The sequence below is a fragment of the Pipistrellus hanaki genome (assembly GCF_964339955.1).
Source record: "Pipistrellus hanaki genome assembly, chromosome: 8".
In the NCBI taxonomy this organism is placed as follows: domain Eukaryota; kingdom Metazoa; phylum Chordata; class Mammalia; order Chiroptera; family Vespertilionidae; genus Pipistrellus; species Pipistrellus hanaki.
The window spans coordinates 27,534,501-27,553,786 of NC_140510.1; the positions used below are offsets into that span (position 1 = coordinate 27,534,501).

The 19,286-nt window shown below is 38.6% G+C and overlaps 1 pseudogene across 1 annotated transcript; it reads right to left on the reverse strand.

Moving 5' to 3' along the window:
• Positions 1 to 18,189: 18,189 nt before the first annotated feature.
• On the reverse strand, positions 18,190 to 18,672 carry LOC311626960 (small ribosomal subunit protein eS10-like; annotated as a pseudogene). The gene has a single exon. The product of its transcript is annotated as a small ribosomal subunit protein eS10-like (transcript).
• Between the last annotated feature and the right edge of the window lie 614 nt (positions 18,673 to 19,286).

Here is a 19,286-nt window from a genome sequence, read left to right on the forward strand (position 1 = left end):
TCAAGGGCATGTACATTGGTTGCAGGCACATCCCCAGTAGGGGGTGTGCAGGAGGCAGCTGGTCGATGTTTCTCTCCCATCGACTTTCTAGCTCTCTATCTCTCTCCCTTCCTCTCTGTAAAAAAAATCAATAAAATATATTTTAAAAAAAAGATATGACCCTCCATTGCTATAAACCAAGGTCTCCAGTATAGCATAAACTCCAGTCTGAAAATGGCAATAAATTCTAAATGATAGGCATGTTTTCAAAGAGCTTGCAAAATCTAATGTGCAATACTTTTATAACCAGATATGTGAGAAGTATTTGTATTGATACAATATTATTAAGGTGAAATCATATGGATTCACTGCTCTGTGCCTTAGGTGTCTGCTCCATTGATTCTGAACATCCAGGGAGGTACTTTAAAAAGAAGAAACAGTCCTGAACCCACTCTAGATCTAACAAGTCAGATTTTCAGGAAGTTGTGAGTGCTTGGGAAAAAATCCTACACCCCACAAGTGTTGCCCAAACAAGACTAAGAACCATAAATCTACTCTGGCCTTCAGGAAGCAAATGGATTTTCCATCTTTCCAAGGTTCCAAGCAGAGTGATGGGAACAGGTGTAAGAATTCATAGCAAAAAATATTATCTACAGCTCCAAGAGAAGGCATAACACAAGTGGTATAAACAATTTTGAGGTTTCTCCACAAAGAATATCACACAAATGTTTTTCCCAGTTTTGTCTACTTTACTATCCTTTTAAATAGGAATTCCTAATGTCCTCTTCAACCTTGACCATTCCTATGACTCAACAGATATGTCCACTTCAGGCACATCATCTATTTTACAGCACAGTGCTTTGGGTAGACAATTTGTTCAAGAATTTCACCTTGCAGATAGGTTAACTGACAGAGGATAGGAGAGCATAAGAATATAAAACTGTCAAATGAAATCACATTAAATTGATGAGTTCCAAGAACAGAAAGTCTATTGCACCCCTCACAATTTCCCAATCATATTACAGCTTGAACAAGAAGAATCTACAATGGATAGAGGCTTGACTTTGGGTGGTGAACACACGATACAGTGTACAGACAATGTGTTGTAGAATTGTGCACCTAAAACCTCTTTAATTTTATTAACTGGTGTCACCCCAATAAATTCAATAAAATAGGGGGAAAATAAACATCTAGAAATAAAAGAATCAAATCCAATGGGTATATGACAATAGGGTGATAAAGGGTTATACTAAGTTATGCTATAAATAGACAACTCATTTCTAATGTAAATTTATTGCATTGTAAACACATTCTACAAAAAAAAAACCTCTCTATGACTTCACCAATGTAGAAATATGTCAATCTGACAACAGAATACAAAAAAATATATACACATAAGGCAAAATGATCTTTCTTACTTAACAATCAAAGAAGAGTGTTTTCTATGTGCTGGGCATTGTGCTAAGCACTTGGTTACTATTAGTTAATTTAATTCATGCTCAGAGCAGCTGTATGACAGATTTATTATTAGTAACCCTCCTTTACAAATGATAAAAATATTAAGTTTCTTACCAAAGATCATATAATTAATAAATGGTAGAGCAAGGATGCAAAGCAAAGCAGCCTGGCCCCAGAATCCACGAAGTTAAAGCCATGGTTTACAGTCTCTCATCTGTTACCAAAAAAGCTGTATGGCAGAAAAAGTTTATGGCTTCTCCCAACAGCTTTTTATTCCTTCCTTCCACCAAATTACATTTTCTTAACTCCCCTTTCTTCTATCAAAACTTCTGTGCCTGATATTTAATTTTTTCAAGTCTTGATGTCTACTGGTTCATAGAATCTACATGGAGAATTAACAAATAAAAATAGCTTAACATATTAACTATTAAAGATGATGGGTTTCCACTTAATCACAAACTGTTAATGCTTAACTCAAAGCAGTGGTTACTGTGGGATTCTTGTCACTGGGATTCTTGTCACATCTTTGGGGAAGAAGTCACATCTCATTCATGTATGTAGTCTCAGCACCATCACAGGGCCTGGGACATAACTCATGTCTTACATAAATTTATTGCATTGTAAAAGCAGGCCAGGATGTTCTGCAACCATTATACATAAGCCAACTTCATCTATGAGAGGACCACCTAATAGGAGCTGTCATGGTTCCCTTGGACCTAAACTAAAATACCTCTAAAATGGGACATCTTGGCTAAGAACCTCCTTTATTATTTTTTTTTATAAATGTAGGTCATACATGATATATGGGGGGAGGGAGGCTCAAGGTTATAGGCAGCCACATTCCAGTCATTCATAGGAAGAAAGACCAGACCATGGGCCCTGAGTGCCAAAAAATAAAAATAAAAAAATAAAGTTTTCGTGAGGAGCTACCTAGAGAAAAGGTCTTGATCATGGGTCACTGCTTATGTGTACCAAGCCTAGGGAAACCTGGGATCCTGGCTCCTTAAGGGACCTACAAGTTAAGAAAGAAATGCTTGCTGAAAGCAAAAGGGATCTAAAATGGAACATCACTGGAGCTTCACAGGTTTGCTTAGAGCTATGTCTATAGAAAAGTCACTAGTGAGGCAGACTATATTTCCCAAGATAGCTCTCTCATTATCATGTTCTTCTTACAGTGTGACCGAGACATTCTTCCCATCAAAAAGTGAGCCTGTGTTCCCTCCCCTTAAATCTGGAGAGGTCTGAGACTACAGTGGTAGTGATACTATGTGACTCCCAAGGCTAGGTCATAAAGGGTGATGCTACTTCTTCCTGCTCTTCCTGGGACACTTACACTGGGAACTAGGCTCTTAAGAAGCCAAGAAACTACACGAAGATGCCACATATAGATATTCCAGACAACAGCCCAGCTGAAGTCCCAGCTGACAGTAAGTCACCAGACAGGTGGATGAGGAAGCCTTCAAGATGGTTTCTGCTGCAGCCAGCATCTGACTCTAATCGCATGAGACACCCCAATAGGGAATCATCTCTAAATGAACTCAATCAACCCTCAGAATCATGAAAGATAATAAAATAATTATTTTTCTTAGGTCATTAGTTTGGGGATGATTTGTTATGCAGTACAACTGAAATACCGAGCCTGGAAACAAGTTCAGAAGCCACTTTGTGCAAACTTGGTTCAAACCCAAAGAAGAGTTGGGCTTTCCTAAAAAGAGAAAGAGATGAAGCTGTTTAGAAACTGGGTGGGACTGGCTGAGTCACAGCAACCAGAAGGACTCCTTTTTTTCTTTCTATAAGTTGAGAAGCTATAAAACCTCCCTTGAGAGCATGCTGAGCCTGCCCAGAGAGAAGCCACCTCACAGATGATTAGAATGTAAGTGGATAACGAGCCATTTGAATTATCTGCTCTAGTTCAAACACATGCTGTTGCCAATATGCTGTGGCAGCCAGCTAACATCTGAGCATCTTTAATTTAAATTGCATATACTTAACTTGAAATGGCATCTACACTCGAAAACTAAGAATTTACTGTACCATCATCAGATCATAGGAGAAATCATCTTTTCAGGAATTTCCTAAATTTGCCTTTTTACTGCACTCTAATGTGATAACAGCTTAATGCCTGATGGCTCCCAAGTCAAATGTTTCAGAGTATGAGATATAACTCCTTTCCCAATCAGTTTGTTAATACACATGCTGTTTCCTGTCTACATATGTGAATGGAATAATTCTCAGCACTTTCATTCCTTCATAAACACCAAAATTGTATCTGTAACCTTAGACAATAGACACATTCATAAAGCTAATGTTTTACTTACTGAGCTTTATCAGAACTAAAATTTTCAAGGCAAAATCTCCAAAAGAAGTTGAATTTAAAAAAAAAAAAAAGAAAGAAAGAAAGAAAGAAAGAAAGAAAGAAAAACAACAAAACAGACTTATGATATAAAATTGAGCCTGTACTCAAAATTTGAAAAACAAATATGGAGCCCATATTCTAGGCTCAAGATAAAAACAAACAAAAAGCAACAATCCAAAAACATGTATTAGATCTAGTCATATTGCATTAGCTATTTAAAAACAGATTTGGGAGGTCGGGGGGGGGGTCATCATATTAAAATGGCCTCTTTTTAGACATCATCCTACTTGAGCTCCTTGGTATATAACATTGTGGACCATGTAATATCCCCCTCTCTCTGTCCCAAAGCTTCTTTTTCTCTTGGATTTTTACATTATCCCCCTTCTTTTATTGCCTCCTGGAGGAAGTTTCTAGAATCCAGGTCAATCTAGTTTACATCCTAGCCAGCCCCTCACAGCTATGTGACTATTCACAAGCTAAATTATCTAAGCCTCAGTATCTCTATCTGTGAAATAGAGATATTAATGACATAAAGATACAAAGGCCATTCAATGAAATAAAGCATATAAATGATTAGGTAAACAATAAGTATTTAGTATATGTTAATTATTGGTTTGCTATATTTTAGTGATTCTTAGTGTCTTGTTCTCTACTTGCCCCTGAAAAGTTGGATTTCATGGGGATCTGTTCTCACCTCTTTTTAATCCCTCTGAACTGCCATATCCCCTTCCATGGCATAAATCCCCTCCAATATGTCAGTGATTCTCCATTCCTGATCTTTCTACAGACCTTTATTTATATGTGATTACTGCCCTGTTCTTCCAGAGGAACCAAGCCATGCCTACTTTGTGTGTTTAGATCCAGAGGGCAGTTCATACACCTCAGAGGTCCTAGAAATGGTCTATGAATACTGTATTTTTTCCCATGTATAAGATGCCCCCATGAATAAGACACCCCTATTTTTCCAACCCGAAATTAAGAAATAAATATTTTAAACATTTTGCTGGGTTTTCTCTTAAGGCCTTCTTCTTTTTTTGGCATCTTAAGGAGTTGTTCTTCCTGTTTTCTCCACTGTCTGATCATATACTCAGGAGGAGGTCCAAATTATCTCTCTGCAGCTCTATTTCTAGGCTCTTTTACATGGCTGATTTTATTCAGTTTGAATTTTGCAGAGTAAAACAATCACTTACAGTATTTATCTTTTTATTTTTTGACATCTTTATGGACTCAGAACACTCTGGCCCCTGTTGCATCCACGCAATCTCCACCTCCACCTCCAATCACGGCATCAGCTGACGTCAGTAGCAATAAGGCTCATGATGGAAGGAAGCCTGTTTGACAAGTTATGGGCAGCTACTAGGCTGACTTCCATGTATAAGATGCCCCTCAATTTTCAGTCTAACAACTTTAAGAAAAAAATAGTGTCTTATACATGGAAAAATGTGGTACCTTCATCTATGGGCTATCAATTGAGAGATCATGAGCCAGATGTTGTTTTAGGAGAATGGGGTTAAGATTTGAGCTTTAAAGTCAATCCTGTGACAAGATAACAGGCTAAGCAAGCCTTCCTCTTGTGTCCTGCTATGTTGGGTGTACCCATCCTAATACAACCTTCACCTTTCTCCACCCAGATCTTTGCTCTGGGAAACATCAAGGGGCCTTTGTGCCCTCTGGCTACTAGCTGGGCACCCTGGCATGATATTGAAAAGAAGAAAGATGGAAAGTCTGGCATATTTACTCCCTTGGCTCCTTCCTGTGATGTCTCCTCTCTATGCTGATTTCAAACCTCAAGTCACTATTGCAGCTCCTTTCATGGCAACACCTTCCAGAAGACTGTCCTATGGAGTTCCACACTCCTGTGGTACTAGCCTCAGGGCACATCGCTAACTTGCCTACACCTTTGAACAGTTTCTTGGATAATTCTCATGAAATGTTCCCAAATTCAATATACCATCTGTCTTCTGCTAGAATTCTGACTAAAACACCTGCCTGTTTGATAGCATAGACTTTCCTTTTTTAAAAAAAATAAAAAGTAAAATTGACTGAAAAAATTTTATGATAAATACATTAAAACTATGCTACAAAAATTATCTATAGATCCATTACAATATTAGAATGTTAACATTATCACTTTGCAGTATTTCTGATGTATATTTAACAGTTGTAACAGATATTTATAAAATTTCATAGTATTCTGTTTTTCATTTAATGTTCTAAAATTAGAATTTTCATTGTGCTAAATAATCTTTACAAACATCGTTTTTAATGCTGCATAATGTTCTATTACGGAGAGTGCTCCAATTTGCTTGATTTTTCTCATATTAGTGAACATTTGACATGACCTTTCAAATGACCTTCCCAATGCATACATTCACATCTACCATCAAACATATGGTGGTTTCCTTTCCCTTTCTCTACTAGCTTAGCTAGAGGGCAGATTTTTAAATTTACATATGTTCTATAAACAAAAGCCTTTGTGTTTCCTGAGGTCTCTCCTTTGGAAAAGGTTTTCTAGTCTTGTGCAATAGAAAGCACAATGGGTTTGCAGTTAGAAGTCCTTGGTTCAAAGTCCAGACTTTTTGTTGCAGTCTATGACCAGGAATACTTCTTTGAAGAAGTTAAACAGTTGATCTTTAAAGTCTCTTCAAGTCTAATGTGCTCTACAAATTATTCACTCTAGAGCCACAACCATACAGATAAGGACAATGAAAAGATCATGAATTTTTGTTTGGAAGCAGATCTCAGAAATCATCTGACTGATTGATACATTTTCTCCTTGTTCTTAATTGCCAATCTGAGAATCCCCCTTCTTGCATCTGAGGAAGCTAAGGCCCATAGAGTCTCTGTGACTTGCGAAATCATAAAAAGAGCATTAATTCTGGAGCCAGCACTCTGCCAGCACCTGGAGACTCTTGGTCCACTGTTGTGTTCAGTACTCCCAATATAACTCTTGAGAAGAGCATTTAAATATCTACAGACCTGCCTCACTCACTAAGATATAACTCTTTGACCTGCAAGATCAAGGTGTTATTTTCTTATCTTGCAATTACATAACCTTCCGCACCATGCTTTCATGTCAGATGATATCACTGTTTCTTTCCCATGACTATATGCAAAACTGCTATTAGAAATAGGTTTAAAGTTCTTATGAAAATTATATATGTATGAAGATTGTCCACATAGGTTTTTCCAGGGCTCAAAGAACTTGAAGATAGAGGGGAAGCATTTGAGGCCAAAGTGGAAATGAAAGAAAGGAAGGGAGGGAGAAAGGGAGAGAGAAAGAGAGAGAGAGAAGGGAGAAAAAAGTAAGAGAGAGAGAAAGAAAGAAAGAAAGAAAGAAAGAAAGAAAGAAAGAAAGAAAGAAAGAAAGAAAGAGAAAGGAAGGAAGAAAGAGAAAGGAAGGAAGGAAGGAAGGAAGGAAGGAAGGAAGGAAGGAAGGAAGGAAGGAAGGAAGGAAGGAAGGAAGGAAGGAAGGAAGGAAAAAAGGGCTAAAAATAAACAAAATAGACTTGAACACTGAAATTACACTAATAGACAGTGATACCTCAAACTCATCCCTGTCCAGTTCTGTAGACACTGAATCATCAGCACCAATCTGATAATTATGCCATCCACAGTTTTTCAAAGGAACTGTCTCATGCATTATCTCATTTTCTTCTCACAACAACCTCTTGAAGTAATTACAGTGAGATTTCCCACTGAACAGAAAAAATAAGACGCAGATAGAGTGGTAAAATGACCTTCCCTTGGCACAGATTTCATTGTATAAGATTTGGTTGCCCTAATCAGAAATTAGGCAAAGTGGATGAGCACCCTAACTGCAGGCACTCTACCTATCTCAAAGGAGAGTCTTTAGAGCATAGCAGGGTGACTCGGATCTAGAATCCCCGAATAAATGAAACTTGAAGTCCCACATGTTTAAGTAGAGATAGCCTGAAACTACATTTTTTAGTTTTCTTGACTGACAAAGTATCAATAAAATAGAAAGAATATATTCCTGTAAAATTATTCCCTCTCAGCTCCTGAAAATAGGGGCCTAAAACAAGTTGTAAAGCAGGCTCCTCTGACAATTACTCTAAATAAAACTAGAAGGTCACAAATTCAATGTCTACAACAAGGCACTGACAAAATAAGAAAGTAAAAAAGGGGTTCTTGGTCCCTCCCCACTTTAGATCTACAAGTGACCCAGAAAATATTGAATTCAACTTCTTCAATCTTGGTTTCTGCATTATTTCTCTTTTCTGTCCATAAATTCCCTCATTACTATATACTGATTGCTATGGTCCCTCAGAAACATTGGTAGCATCTGATCATTCTCATCTATCTTGTCTTGAGACAAGTAGAAAGTATTCTGCCAATGAATAAAGGAAGATAGCACATTTCACAGTTAGAGATTTAGCCAATAGTCTTTCTAACTTCTCCCTAATAACAGCATCCCAGTTTATTGGATAAATCATAATGTCACTAAATCATTTATTCTATCATATCCTCAACTTCCCAGATACATTTATAAGTAACTAAATCTACCCCATGGGGAATAGAGGGCTTTCTGTTAAGAGGAACTCCCTTTGGCTCTCATTGTGTGGTCTCTGGCTTTGACGTGGTGTGAGAACCTAACGCTTGAAGCCATGGCCATTACTTTGCCACCATGAGATGACTGCTACAAAGGTAAAAAGCCAATGTCATGAGGATAATAATTCAGAAAAGCAAGAAAAGCCTTTTGAGGATCTCTGAGCAGGTGAACCAAGTTTCAGGTAACCTAAATTTCAAACCTTTATATACAATAAATATGTGTGTATTTGTGTTGAAAGCATGCTTAGATGGTTTTTTTAACCTTATAAATATGTCTTTTCAGGTAACACATTCAATTTGACATGGGCTTCAATGCCTCACAACCCAAAAGATTAACTAAGGCAATCATTATGGGTCCCGGGAGCATTGTGGCACAGGAAGTCATTTTTTAGTAAAGACATCACCTATGTGGCCACCACAAGTGGTCATCTACCCCTTTCTTACTGCTAAAGTGTTTTTTTTGAAGATAGAAAAAAAAAAAAAGACATATCCCCATTACAGAAAGTCATTGAAGCAAGTAATATCAAAGCAGCAAAAAAGCAGAGTCCTCCTTTTTATCTTAAACTTCAAGAGACATGTATGCTAATTACCCCCAATAAAGATCTGCCTATTCCCAAACAAGTCCTATATAAAAGCTGAATGGCATACATCCCAACACCAAGGCCGGTGCCACCACCACCAGCCAAAGCAAATGCTCTATTTTTTCAACAGTACCAGAGAGGCAAAAATGCTTCAATTGTTTTATGAATTTACCTCAGTATTTTCAACATCTGGACTATTCACTCCTTGTTGAGTTTTTGAAGTGCTACGAGCTGTTAATCTTTCTTCCACTAATAGTTACCTCCATTTGTGAGAGGCTTGTATAAAAACCATGTTCTCACCAAGCTTTGTGAGAGTAGAGTTTCAGAATGTTGGAAAATGCCCATTCAAAATTTCTTCCGGTCACCTCGAACAATGATTTGGAAATATGCAAGGAGGGGTTTGAGCTCTGGTTCCAGGGTTGCATTCCATGTTCATTATCTTAAATGCATTTTTTCCTCCATCAGGATTCCCTTAACACTTTTCATGAGATGTGGATCAGTTTCTATCTCTTATTATATTAATGCATGTGCATTTCTCACATCATCCTATAGAAGACAAGATTTTTGAGGGCAAAGATAGTCTTTTTATTTTTGACTTATTGTTATTCCAACCAAATGCTTTCTCTTTTATTTAAATTAGGCATATTTTCCTCTACAGCACACATTTATATCTACCTTAGAGGAGATCATGGCAAAATACCTCAGTGCAGTCCCCCCCACCCCCAGCAGCAGATGGAGAGAAATTTTTCTAAATAAATATTTACTATTCTTAAGTCTGATATTGAGGTCAAATTTTTCTGTTATTTAAAAAATTTTAAAACACAGATACAACTGTTTAAAGGCTTAAGTTTTACAATCCCATTCAAAAAAAAAGTCATCAGTTGGTTACAGATTTAGATTCCTTTGCTAATCTGCAATTTTGAAATTACAGTAGAGCCATGTGACCTTTGCGCATTAAAGCAGCTGTTTCTTTGACCCTTTCCTCATTAAACTTGTGCCCTGGCTCCATCACTCTCATCTTCCTTATTGTTTCGACCCATACCAACTCAAACTTTTTATCATCCACCTGGTATTCTCTCTACTCTTTGATGCCTTTATCACATGCTTTTCCTCCCACCTAAAGGACTATGAAGTCAAGTCCTTATTTCTTGACAGAGGGACAGAGAGCATGCTCCAGCCAGTCTAGTACTCTTTCCCTGGTGGTGTACTCACTCTTTTTCAACTCCTGGCTTGAGTTTTTATTCCATTCAATTGCTCAAGGAAAAATTACTCCAGGGGATGCGTGAGGAACATGGCGGGCTTCAGGAGCAGTCAGCAGCAGAGCATAGAACATGGTGGCAGTTGGCCACAGTGAGATGGTGAAGCAGATGAGCTGGGGCACCAGACCAAGGCAGGGTGCCAGTTGCTTTTATCAGGGCAAGACTCTGATGGTTACTGAACATTCTTTGCTCCTGTGCACTGCAGTTCCACCCAGTGCTCACACCCACGACCAGCGCTGGAGCTGCCTTTTGCACCCTCTGCCGGCACAAGGCCTGATCAAAGTATGAGTGGCGGCTGTAAGTATGAGTGGCGGCTACCAGCTCCAATCACTCCTCAGGGCTTCTCCACCTCCCTCTGCTACTGAGGGGTGATCAGAGCCAGCAGCCGCCTCTCAAACCCACTGCAGGCACCGGAGCTGCAGCTCGCACCTGCTGCCAGCACCCAGTGCCGGTCCTGATTGTTCGGTGCCATCAGCAAGTGTGAGTGGCAACTGGTTGGCCTTGATCACCCCTTAGGGCTTCTCCACCTTTCCCTGCTCCTGAGGGGTGATCAAGGCAGCAGCTGCCACTCATACCCACTGAGGGCGTCAGCCCTGCTTGCACCCACTGCTGGCGCTGCCCCCAATCACTCCATGCCATCAGTAGGTGCAAGCAGGGCCAGCACTGGCAATGTGTGGGAGCAGTGGTGACTGGAGCAGAGCTGCGGGCAGACAGGGGCTGGGGACTGGGGCGGGAGAGTCTGGACAGGGGTGTGGAGGATGGGCCGAGACCTGCCCCTCTGCCCACCATAGTTCCTTTCAAAGTACACAAATTCGTGCACTGGGCCCCCAGTTTATGAAATGAAATGATCACTTCAAGTGTTAATGTATGGCCATGGAAAAGATTTAGAGAGAACCCCATTGTGTGCTAATCAGTGGGAAAACATATCTAAAGTACCCACTCAATAACATCTTCTAGATCAGCGTTTTTCAACCGCTGTTCCGCAGCACACTAGTGAGATGTTGCCTGGTGTGCCATAGGTGCAGACAAGACAAGAATTTTATAATTTTTCACTATTTTGTTTACTTAATATTTCATAATAAAGTAATTATAAAATACTTTCTTTGTGTTTATTTGATTCCTATTCAAGAGAATTACTTTATATATAGTCAATATAGGCACAGAGTTAAATTTTTTAACATTTTCTAATGGTGGTGTGCCTCGTGATTTTTTTCATGAAACAAGTGTGCCTTTGCCCAAAAAAGGTTGAAAAACACTGTTCTAGATGTTCCACAATTAAATTAAGAAAATAGGTCATTTAAGTTGCCACCTTTGAAAAACATCTCTAGCTAATACCAATAGAAAATTTATTTTATGTCTGCCAACCCAACAAAGGATAAAGAAAAATATAAGAAGGTCAGAGGCCTTAAGTAATTGCAAATTATTTGAAGAGATGATAAATGTTTAAGGAGAATTCAAATGAGGACACACATATTCTGTTTCAACAGTTTGCACCTTCCACCTTTCGTACTAATCAGAAGCCAGTCTATGTTTGTCAGCAGGTGCCATTCTGTTAGGCATTCCTCTCCTTCTTAAATATTGGAAGGAAACCTGACAGTACTCAACTTGCTTTCTAAAAAGACACTTTGAACTTGTCCTCTTCTCTCTTTTTAAATAGATTTACTGTTGAATACAATAAAAAAGTTTTTTACTTGCATGCTTTTCAAACTTCTCAGTCCTCACAGTGTGTCTCATACAACAGGCCTACATCCTGTTAAGGGGAGGAAGTTAACTCCCAGATGGGCTCAATGGAAAACCAAAATCAGACAGACTGCACCTTGGAATATCAGTGAACATTTTCAGACTCTGATCCATACTCTTGCTCTTTGGGGCTTTCTTATTTTGTGTTTTCTTCAGGCTACTTGGACAGCTCTTGTCTTTTATACAGAAAACCACAGACTCCAATTATCTGACAGTTGAAAATCACTTGCTTATCTGCCCTAATCCTTCTTTCATTTTGAATACTGTAAACAAAATTAAATGCAGTTCCATAAACAACAACAACAACAACTCTCCAGCTATAACAGATGGACCCTATCCATCTCAGTAGATAATATCTCATAAATGATTCATCGCCATTGCTTTAACCCACAGCCTTTTGTATTTTGCACATCTAAGTGAATAACCATTAGTAAGCTTTACACATTGCACTGTGTAAATTATCTTGAGTCTGTCACAATCTAGAGAATAGCACTGATACTGTGAAGCAGGGTGTCAAATTCAAAGGACACCATAGTAACGGAATCACATAGGATAAAGGAAATAAGAAAAGAGGTGGCTGAAAAGTACATGTGGGGGTGTGGGGCTACCACACACCCCTGGCAGAATGCAGAGGTCCCACAGGAGTTCTTAGGCTCCCCGTCTACGTTTCTCCAATTCCTCCCCACATGTTACATTATCAGGCATTCCCAAATGCTGGGGACTGGGATGCCTATGCCCCAGGCCTTGCCATTTCCATCAAATCACACTTCTGCCCTGATCCATTTCCTCCAACACAGCTAGGCCAGTTAATCCTCCATTAATCGCTTTATACTGGAGTTAGTGGCTGCTGATTCTTCATGAATTAGCCCTCAGAGATAATCTTATTACTTCTTGGGGTTCACTTTACCCTAGGAAACAAGGAATGGGGGAGAAGATATCTTCCAGATCTCCCCCAAAATTCAGAGGGTTGTTGACACATCATCCTAGACCACATATTCTGACATCATATTATTTGCATTTTAAATTAGGGTTATGTTGGACATGGATTGTGGAACAGAATGAGAGCTGGTGATTATAGTCCCTTCTTAGGCTCAGGAGAACAAATTATGCAGAAATGTTATATATAAAATGTACATAAATATGACTGGGCTAAATGACAAGACATTATCAAGCAAGAGAAAAAGAAAAGTTATCAAAATAATGAAGGAAGAGAGATAAGGGCCTGTGAATTACCCTAGCCTAGAGCAAATGCATAAAGTTTGAAAATGCAAACACCAAGAGGAAAAATACAAACATTTTAAAGTGGGTTGACTTTTGCTCCAGTTCTGAACCATGTTGATAAATAAAATAAAAGTGGCTAATTAGCATGAGTCGATACTTAACAGCTCACCACCCTATGAGTCATTTTATGGTGTTTTTAACAAGCAAGGTCATTAATATAAGACAACACAAACCAAATAAATAATTTAGACATGAGCCTACTGCACATGGTTTGGGTTCCTTTGCATGACCTTTGAAAGAGCCCTTTGGCATAATTGATCACCAATGAAAGGGAAGTCAGGTGAAAACTCTCTTCCCATTCTGAAAAGGAAAGTAACACCCTGGGTCAGAACAGTGCCCAAGGTGAAGAGAGGAAGGAGATCGCTAGCCCTATATACATTCACCTCTTCTCTTTTGTTTTCTCAATCCCAGATTTAACTGCAAAGTCAGCCCAAAGCCCTGATCAGAAGGAGAGGACTTCTCTCTGCTCCTGACTTGGAGCATTGGAATAAGTGCCACTGTGCCCATACAATCACAATGCAAAACTTTGCCAGTAATGGGAAGAACTTAATGAGAGGTCTTAGGCTCAGTTTGAAAACTTAACTAAATGGTAACAATTGTGAATGAGTTAATTTTTACTCATTGGCACTGTGGCATGGCAGTTAAATTACACTCTGGTGTCTATGTTCAAATTCAAGGTATAGACATTCATTGAAAACCTTGGGCCTCAGTTTTCACATCTGTAAAATGGATGTAATAATAGTATCTACCTCATAGATTGAGAATTAAATAAGATAATGATTCTCAAGCACTTAGCCTGAAGCTAGTCTGATATATGATAAGTATTCAATAAGTCCTAATTATTACTATTAATGTTATCCTTATAGTCTTACTATAAATTTAGCAGATTATGATGAGAATACATATCTTGGTTGCCAGGCAAATTTTTCTGGAAAAACTGACTAATGTCTGCTTTCTTTCTGTCACCTCGGTCAAACTAAAATTACTTTATGACAAAGGCCAATGGGTAAAATAGTCAATAAAGCAAAGAGACTGAGGATTTTATCATGGTGATGATCAGAGACCAGGTTTCAATATCTTATTTAAGTCAGGTAGAGAAACAGAATTGCCTGCAAAAATAATGTCTTCAACATTTCATTCCAATAAGATTAGCTTGTATTAAAAACTACACAATTACTATACTTTGGATGATTTTATCATTTAGAGAAACCAAGTAAAGAATTCACAGGATTCCTCTGTATTATTTATTTTAAAAAATGTTTTATTTATTTCAGAGAAAGTAAGGGAGAGAAAGGGAGATAGAAACATCAATAATGACAGAGAATCATTGTTTTTCTGCCTCCTGCACACCACAACTGGGGATCAAACCCACAACCTAGGCATATGCCCTGACTGGAAATCAAACTGTGACTTCCTGGTTCATAGGTCAACAGTCAACCATTGAGCCACACCAGCCTGGCTTCCATATTATTTCTTATAACTGCATGTAAATGTACAATTATTTAGAAATAAAATTCATAATCTTAAAATGCTTGAACCAGAATATGGCCTCATATAATAATTCAAAAAGAGATCTGGGAGATAAACCATATAGCCCAAACGTCGTCTGACCCATTGAAAAGCTAAGAACTAGAGAGACTCAGCTGCTTAATAGCTTCTAATCAGAGCTTGTTTCACAACTGTGTTGCTTCTATATTGTGTGCCCTGCTATTTGCCCAGTCCATTGGCAAAACCAAGAAGTGTGTATCATCATCTATAATTCAAAATTGAGAAAATGAAGGTACAAACATACGTGATTATTTTAAAAGTTTGTAATTCTAAATTTCAAATGAGGTTCTAGCATATGGTTTATAAGAGTTTTCTAGGGCTGCCATAACAAAATATCACAAGCTGGGTGGCTTAAAACAATAGAAATGTATTGTCTCACAGTTTTGGAGTTAAAAGTCTGAAATGAAGGTGTCAGCATAGCCATGCTACAATAGTTCTGAAGCTTATAGGGGAGAATCCTTCCTTGCCTCTTCTGAGCTCTTACAGTCCTATGTGTTCTTTAGCTTACAAATGCATCACTCCAATTCTTCATCTTCACAGGACACTCCTGTGAGTCTTCACATGATCTTTCCACTGTGAATGTCAGTGTCCCTGTACAAAGTCACTCTTTTTGGGAAGACACCAGTCATTTTAGATTGAGGCCATCCTGAAGACCTCATTTTAAGATGATTACCTCTATAGACTCTATTTCCAAATGAGGTCGCATTCTAGAACTTCAACATATCTTTTTAGAGGGAACACAGTTCAGCTCATAACTGAACACAGTAGGTGCACAATACATATCTGACCACTCACTAACAAAGGAAGGAAAGTCATTGACATCAGAAATCAAAACAACCACAGGTACCAAGTCATAAAGGCATGGAACAGATTATTGGATTCATTAGATATTACAGTAGTTTTGAAAGAGCTTAATATTTGTTGACAGAGAATGTTCAAACTTATAGACAATTAAAAAAAATGTATTTGAACATGGCTGGGGTGGTTCAGTGGTTAAGCATTGACCTATGAACTAGGAGGTCATGGTTTGATTCTGAACAGGGCACATGCCTGGATTGTGGGTTCAATCTCCAGTGTGGAGCATGATTCTCTCACATTTTTGATGCTTTTATCTCTTCCTCTCCATTCTTTCATTTTAAAAATTTTATTCGAGTCAAGCAGAGGATACGTCTGGAAGCACATTCTCAACAGACTGAGATAAATGCTTCCAACAATAACAGTTTGCAGCTCCTTTTATGCATTTGAGATTAAGGAGGGAAAGTAAGGAAGACTACATAAAGGTGGAAGAAAGCAAGGGGTGGATCAGATTACAGGATAGTTTTAAGACTATGTGCTATCACAATACGGTGTACAGATGATGTGTGTGGAATTGTGCACCTGAAACCTGTGTAATTTTGTTAACCAGTGTCACCCTGATAAATTCAATAAACAGGAAAGTGTGTGTGTGTGTGTGTGTGTGTGTGTGTGTATAAAATTTGGTGCTCACCTGCAAGAGTTTTCCTAAAGTATACGACTGGGAGGCATAGGAAATATGCATTCTCAACTGCACTATATCGTGTCGAATTATTTTCTAAAGTGATTGTTATCACCTGTCACTGGTGTTCAGGAGATCCTATTATACCCACAAAGTCTTTCCAACACTTAAAACTGTCAACTTCAAATATGTACCAATCTGGTAGATGTGAATGTATCTCCCATTATGCCTTTATTTTGTTTTTGCTTGATTGATTCCTAATAAAATTAAGCTGCACTGTGTATATTGATCAGCCATTCATGTCTCCTCTTCCGTGAAAATCCTTTTCATTCTTTTTGCTTCTTTCCATTTTGGGGGGGAAGGGGGTGTTCTTCACTTATTTTTTGGAGCTCTCCATGAATTCTCTACACTAATCTTTTGTTAATTGAATGCATGGCAAATAAGCCCTCCAAATTTTAGGCTTATCTCTATGATGCCTTTTAATAAAAATAAAAGCATAATTTTAAAAAAAAACACCATTTGCTCTTTTGAGGGTGATCATCTTTGAAGGGTGGGTCTGAAAAGAGGCATTTCAAAGGCATGTTAACCTTGGTGCACAGAAATAATGCAGGGGACTTGCTTAAGGCAAAGATATAAGAAGTTATATGCCTGGGACAGGACTACCTATCATGACCAGCCCAGTTAGGAATTTATGATAGAGGTTACTTTTGTCCACAATATAAAAAAAAAAAAAGAAGAGAGATGTCTGAGAGACAGGCAAGGACCCTTTCACAAAGAGCTGGATTGGAAGCTCAGACATTACTCTGTAAGCGGTTTAGAGTGACTGGCAAGAGGTTGTTCCAAAGTTGTTTCTTGAACTAAGATGAAAGCCAAATAAGACATAGTGCTGCCCTCAAGGGCCTCATTGATAATGCAGAGAAGATCATGAGCAAATCATGACAATGCATTGTGTGTTCTTGGGAGCCAAAGGAATACTATATCTGCAATATCTTGAGGGCATAGACTACAGCAGAGAGTGAACAATTGTTTGCTGAATGATTTCAATGTGTCCACCTGCTATTTTTTTTTTTCATTAGTGAAGGTATAATGATAAAAATAATAAAGTTAATAGTAACTTGATTGTTTGGCAAGCACTGTGATAAGGACTTTGATATATCTCATTTAATCCTCATTACAATGTTCTGAGTTGTGTACTGTTTCATCTCATTCTACAGATGAGGAAAGCAAGACTTCGAAAGTGTAAAGTAACAGATCTAGAAAGAGGTAAAACTGGGACTTGAACTCAGATCCACATGATTTCTAAGCCCTGGATCTTATCTATTACACTGCAATGTTAATTGATGAGCTTTTCAATGATCTTATACTCTAGTTCTAGAAGTTAGTGGTGATTTTCTTTTAAAGTACATCAATATCCCTTCATCACATGGGGTAAAGCTTATAAAAGTGCTGATTGAGTGAATTCAAGAGCAGTGTGTCAATGGCCATTAATCAGTCTATAATAAATGTGCAAACTCTATGCTAAACAATTAACTTGTTGGAAAATGTGTAAAACAAGACAATTTTGGTTACGGCAGATATTAGCTGATAGGTGTGGAATACAACATTAGGGACCAACAAACTGCTCTCCATTTAATTGTATTTGTAACACACCTATTGTATATGTAATGAACTTCCCTAGAAATCAGCCCCTGGGACCTTCATTAATTGAGAATTGTTCCTTTCTGCCTTACTCAAGAAACAATCAGTCTCACTAACAATAAATGAGAATCTAGTTGGAAGTGAAATTGTAAGACAGTAGGTTACAAACAATAAAACTATTTTAGGTTCAAATATCTGATTTGCATTTGATGCCATAGTAGTTTTGGAAAGGATGATCCAGTTCATAGGATCTTTTTTTTTCTGATCACAAGTTTATTCAACACAAAATAAATCCCTCTCACTTTACTGAGGTAGTTGACTATGCCCACGACCAAATCTGCCTCTACATTGGAATTCGGTTGCTGACTTAGCCCCGGCTCAGCTTTCTTATCGGCATCAGGGGGCACAGCACCCAGTCTGTGGCTGTCTCTGTCGGCTTCCCATAGTGTGAGTCTTGCAGGTCCATCACCCTTCACACCTTTGGGCCTTGGCCTGCCAGTCTCAGATGCAGAGTGGCAGGCATGATCTCAGGGGGCAGGTGGAGGTAATGACGGAGATACTGGGTGCCCCTATTGGTAAGGTACCAGTGGAAATGTTTCCAGGTAAACTGTTTCTTCATGTAGCCTCTTGATTTGAGAGACTGCATGCCTTCATGACGTGAAGATTAGTAAGGTTTTTGTCTGCCAGCTCAGGGTGTTTAGGCATGTGCACATCCTTCTTGGCCTCCATCACTCCCTCCTTAAAAAGTTTGTAAATGGAAATCTGATTCTTCTTGGGCATCATCATCACAATGGCTGCTGTGTCTGGGTCTGGAGCTATAAAGGAAGGGCCAGTTGGGATCTTAACTTCAGAATCTTATGTAGGAACCCATGGACCACTCCAAACCTGTTTTCATTATTATGTTCTCTCTCTCTCTCTCTCTCTCTCTCTCTCTCTCTCTCTCTCTCTCTCTCTCTCTCCCTCTCTCTCTCTCTTTCTCTCTCTCTCTCTCTCACACACACACACACACACACACAAAACACACACACACACACACACACACACACACACACATGAAAGGAACCACAGCTTTATCAAATTCTTTTTAGGATCCATATAGCAAAAAGGGTTGAAAACCAAACCCATCTTAACACAAATGAGTAAATTGAGGTTGACAGATGTTAGGACACCTCATGCAATCATTTGTGGAAAATTTAGAAAAAGAGCCCATTGTTTCCCAGCCTAAAGCTCCCATCTCCTACCCAAACATTTTTTTAAAAAAAACTGTGGGCCTGACATGAGTATGATCCATAAAGTACTGCAGACAAAGATCGATGCCTAAGAAAGCAAACATTGTCCTATCACTCGGCATCACAGTCTGATACTTCCAATAGTTGACAGGATGAAAAAGTGCCACTTTA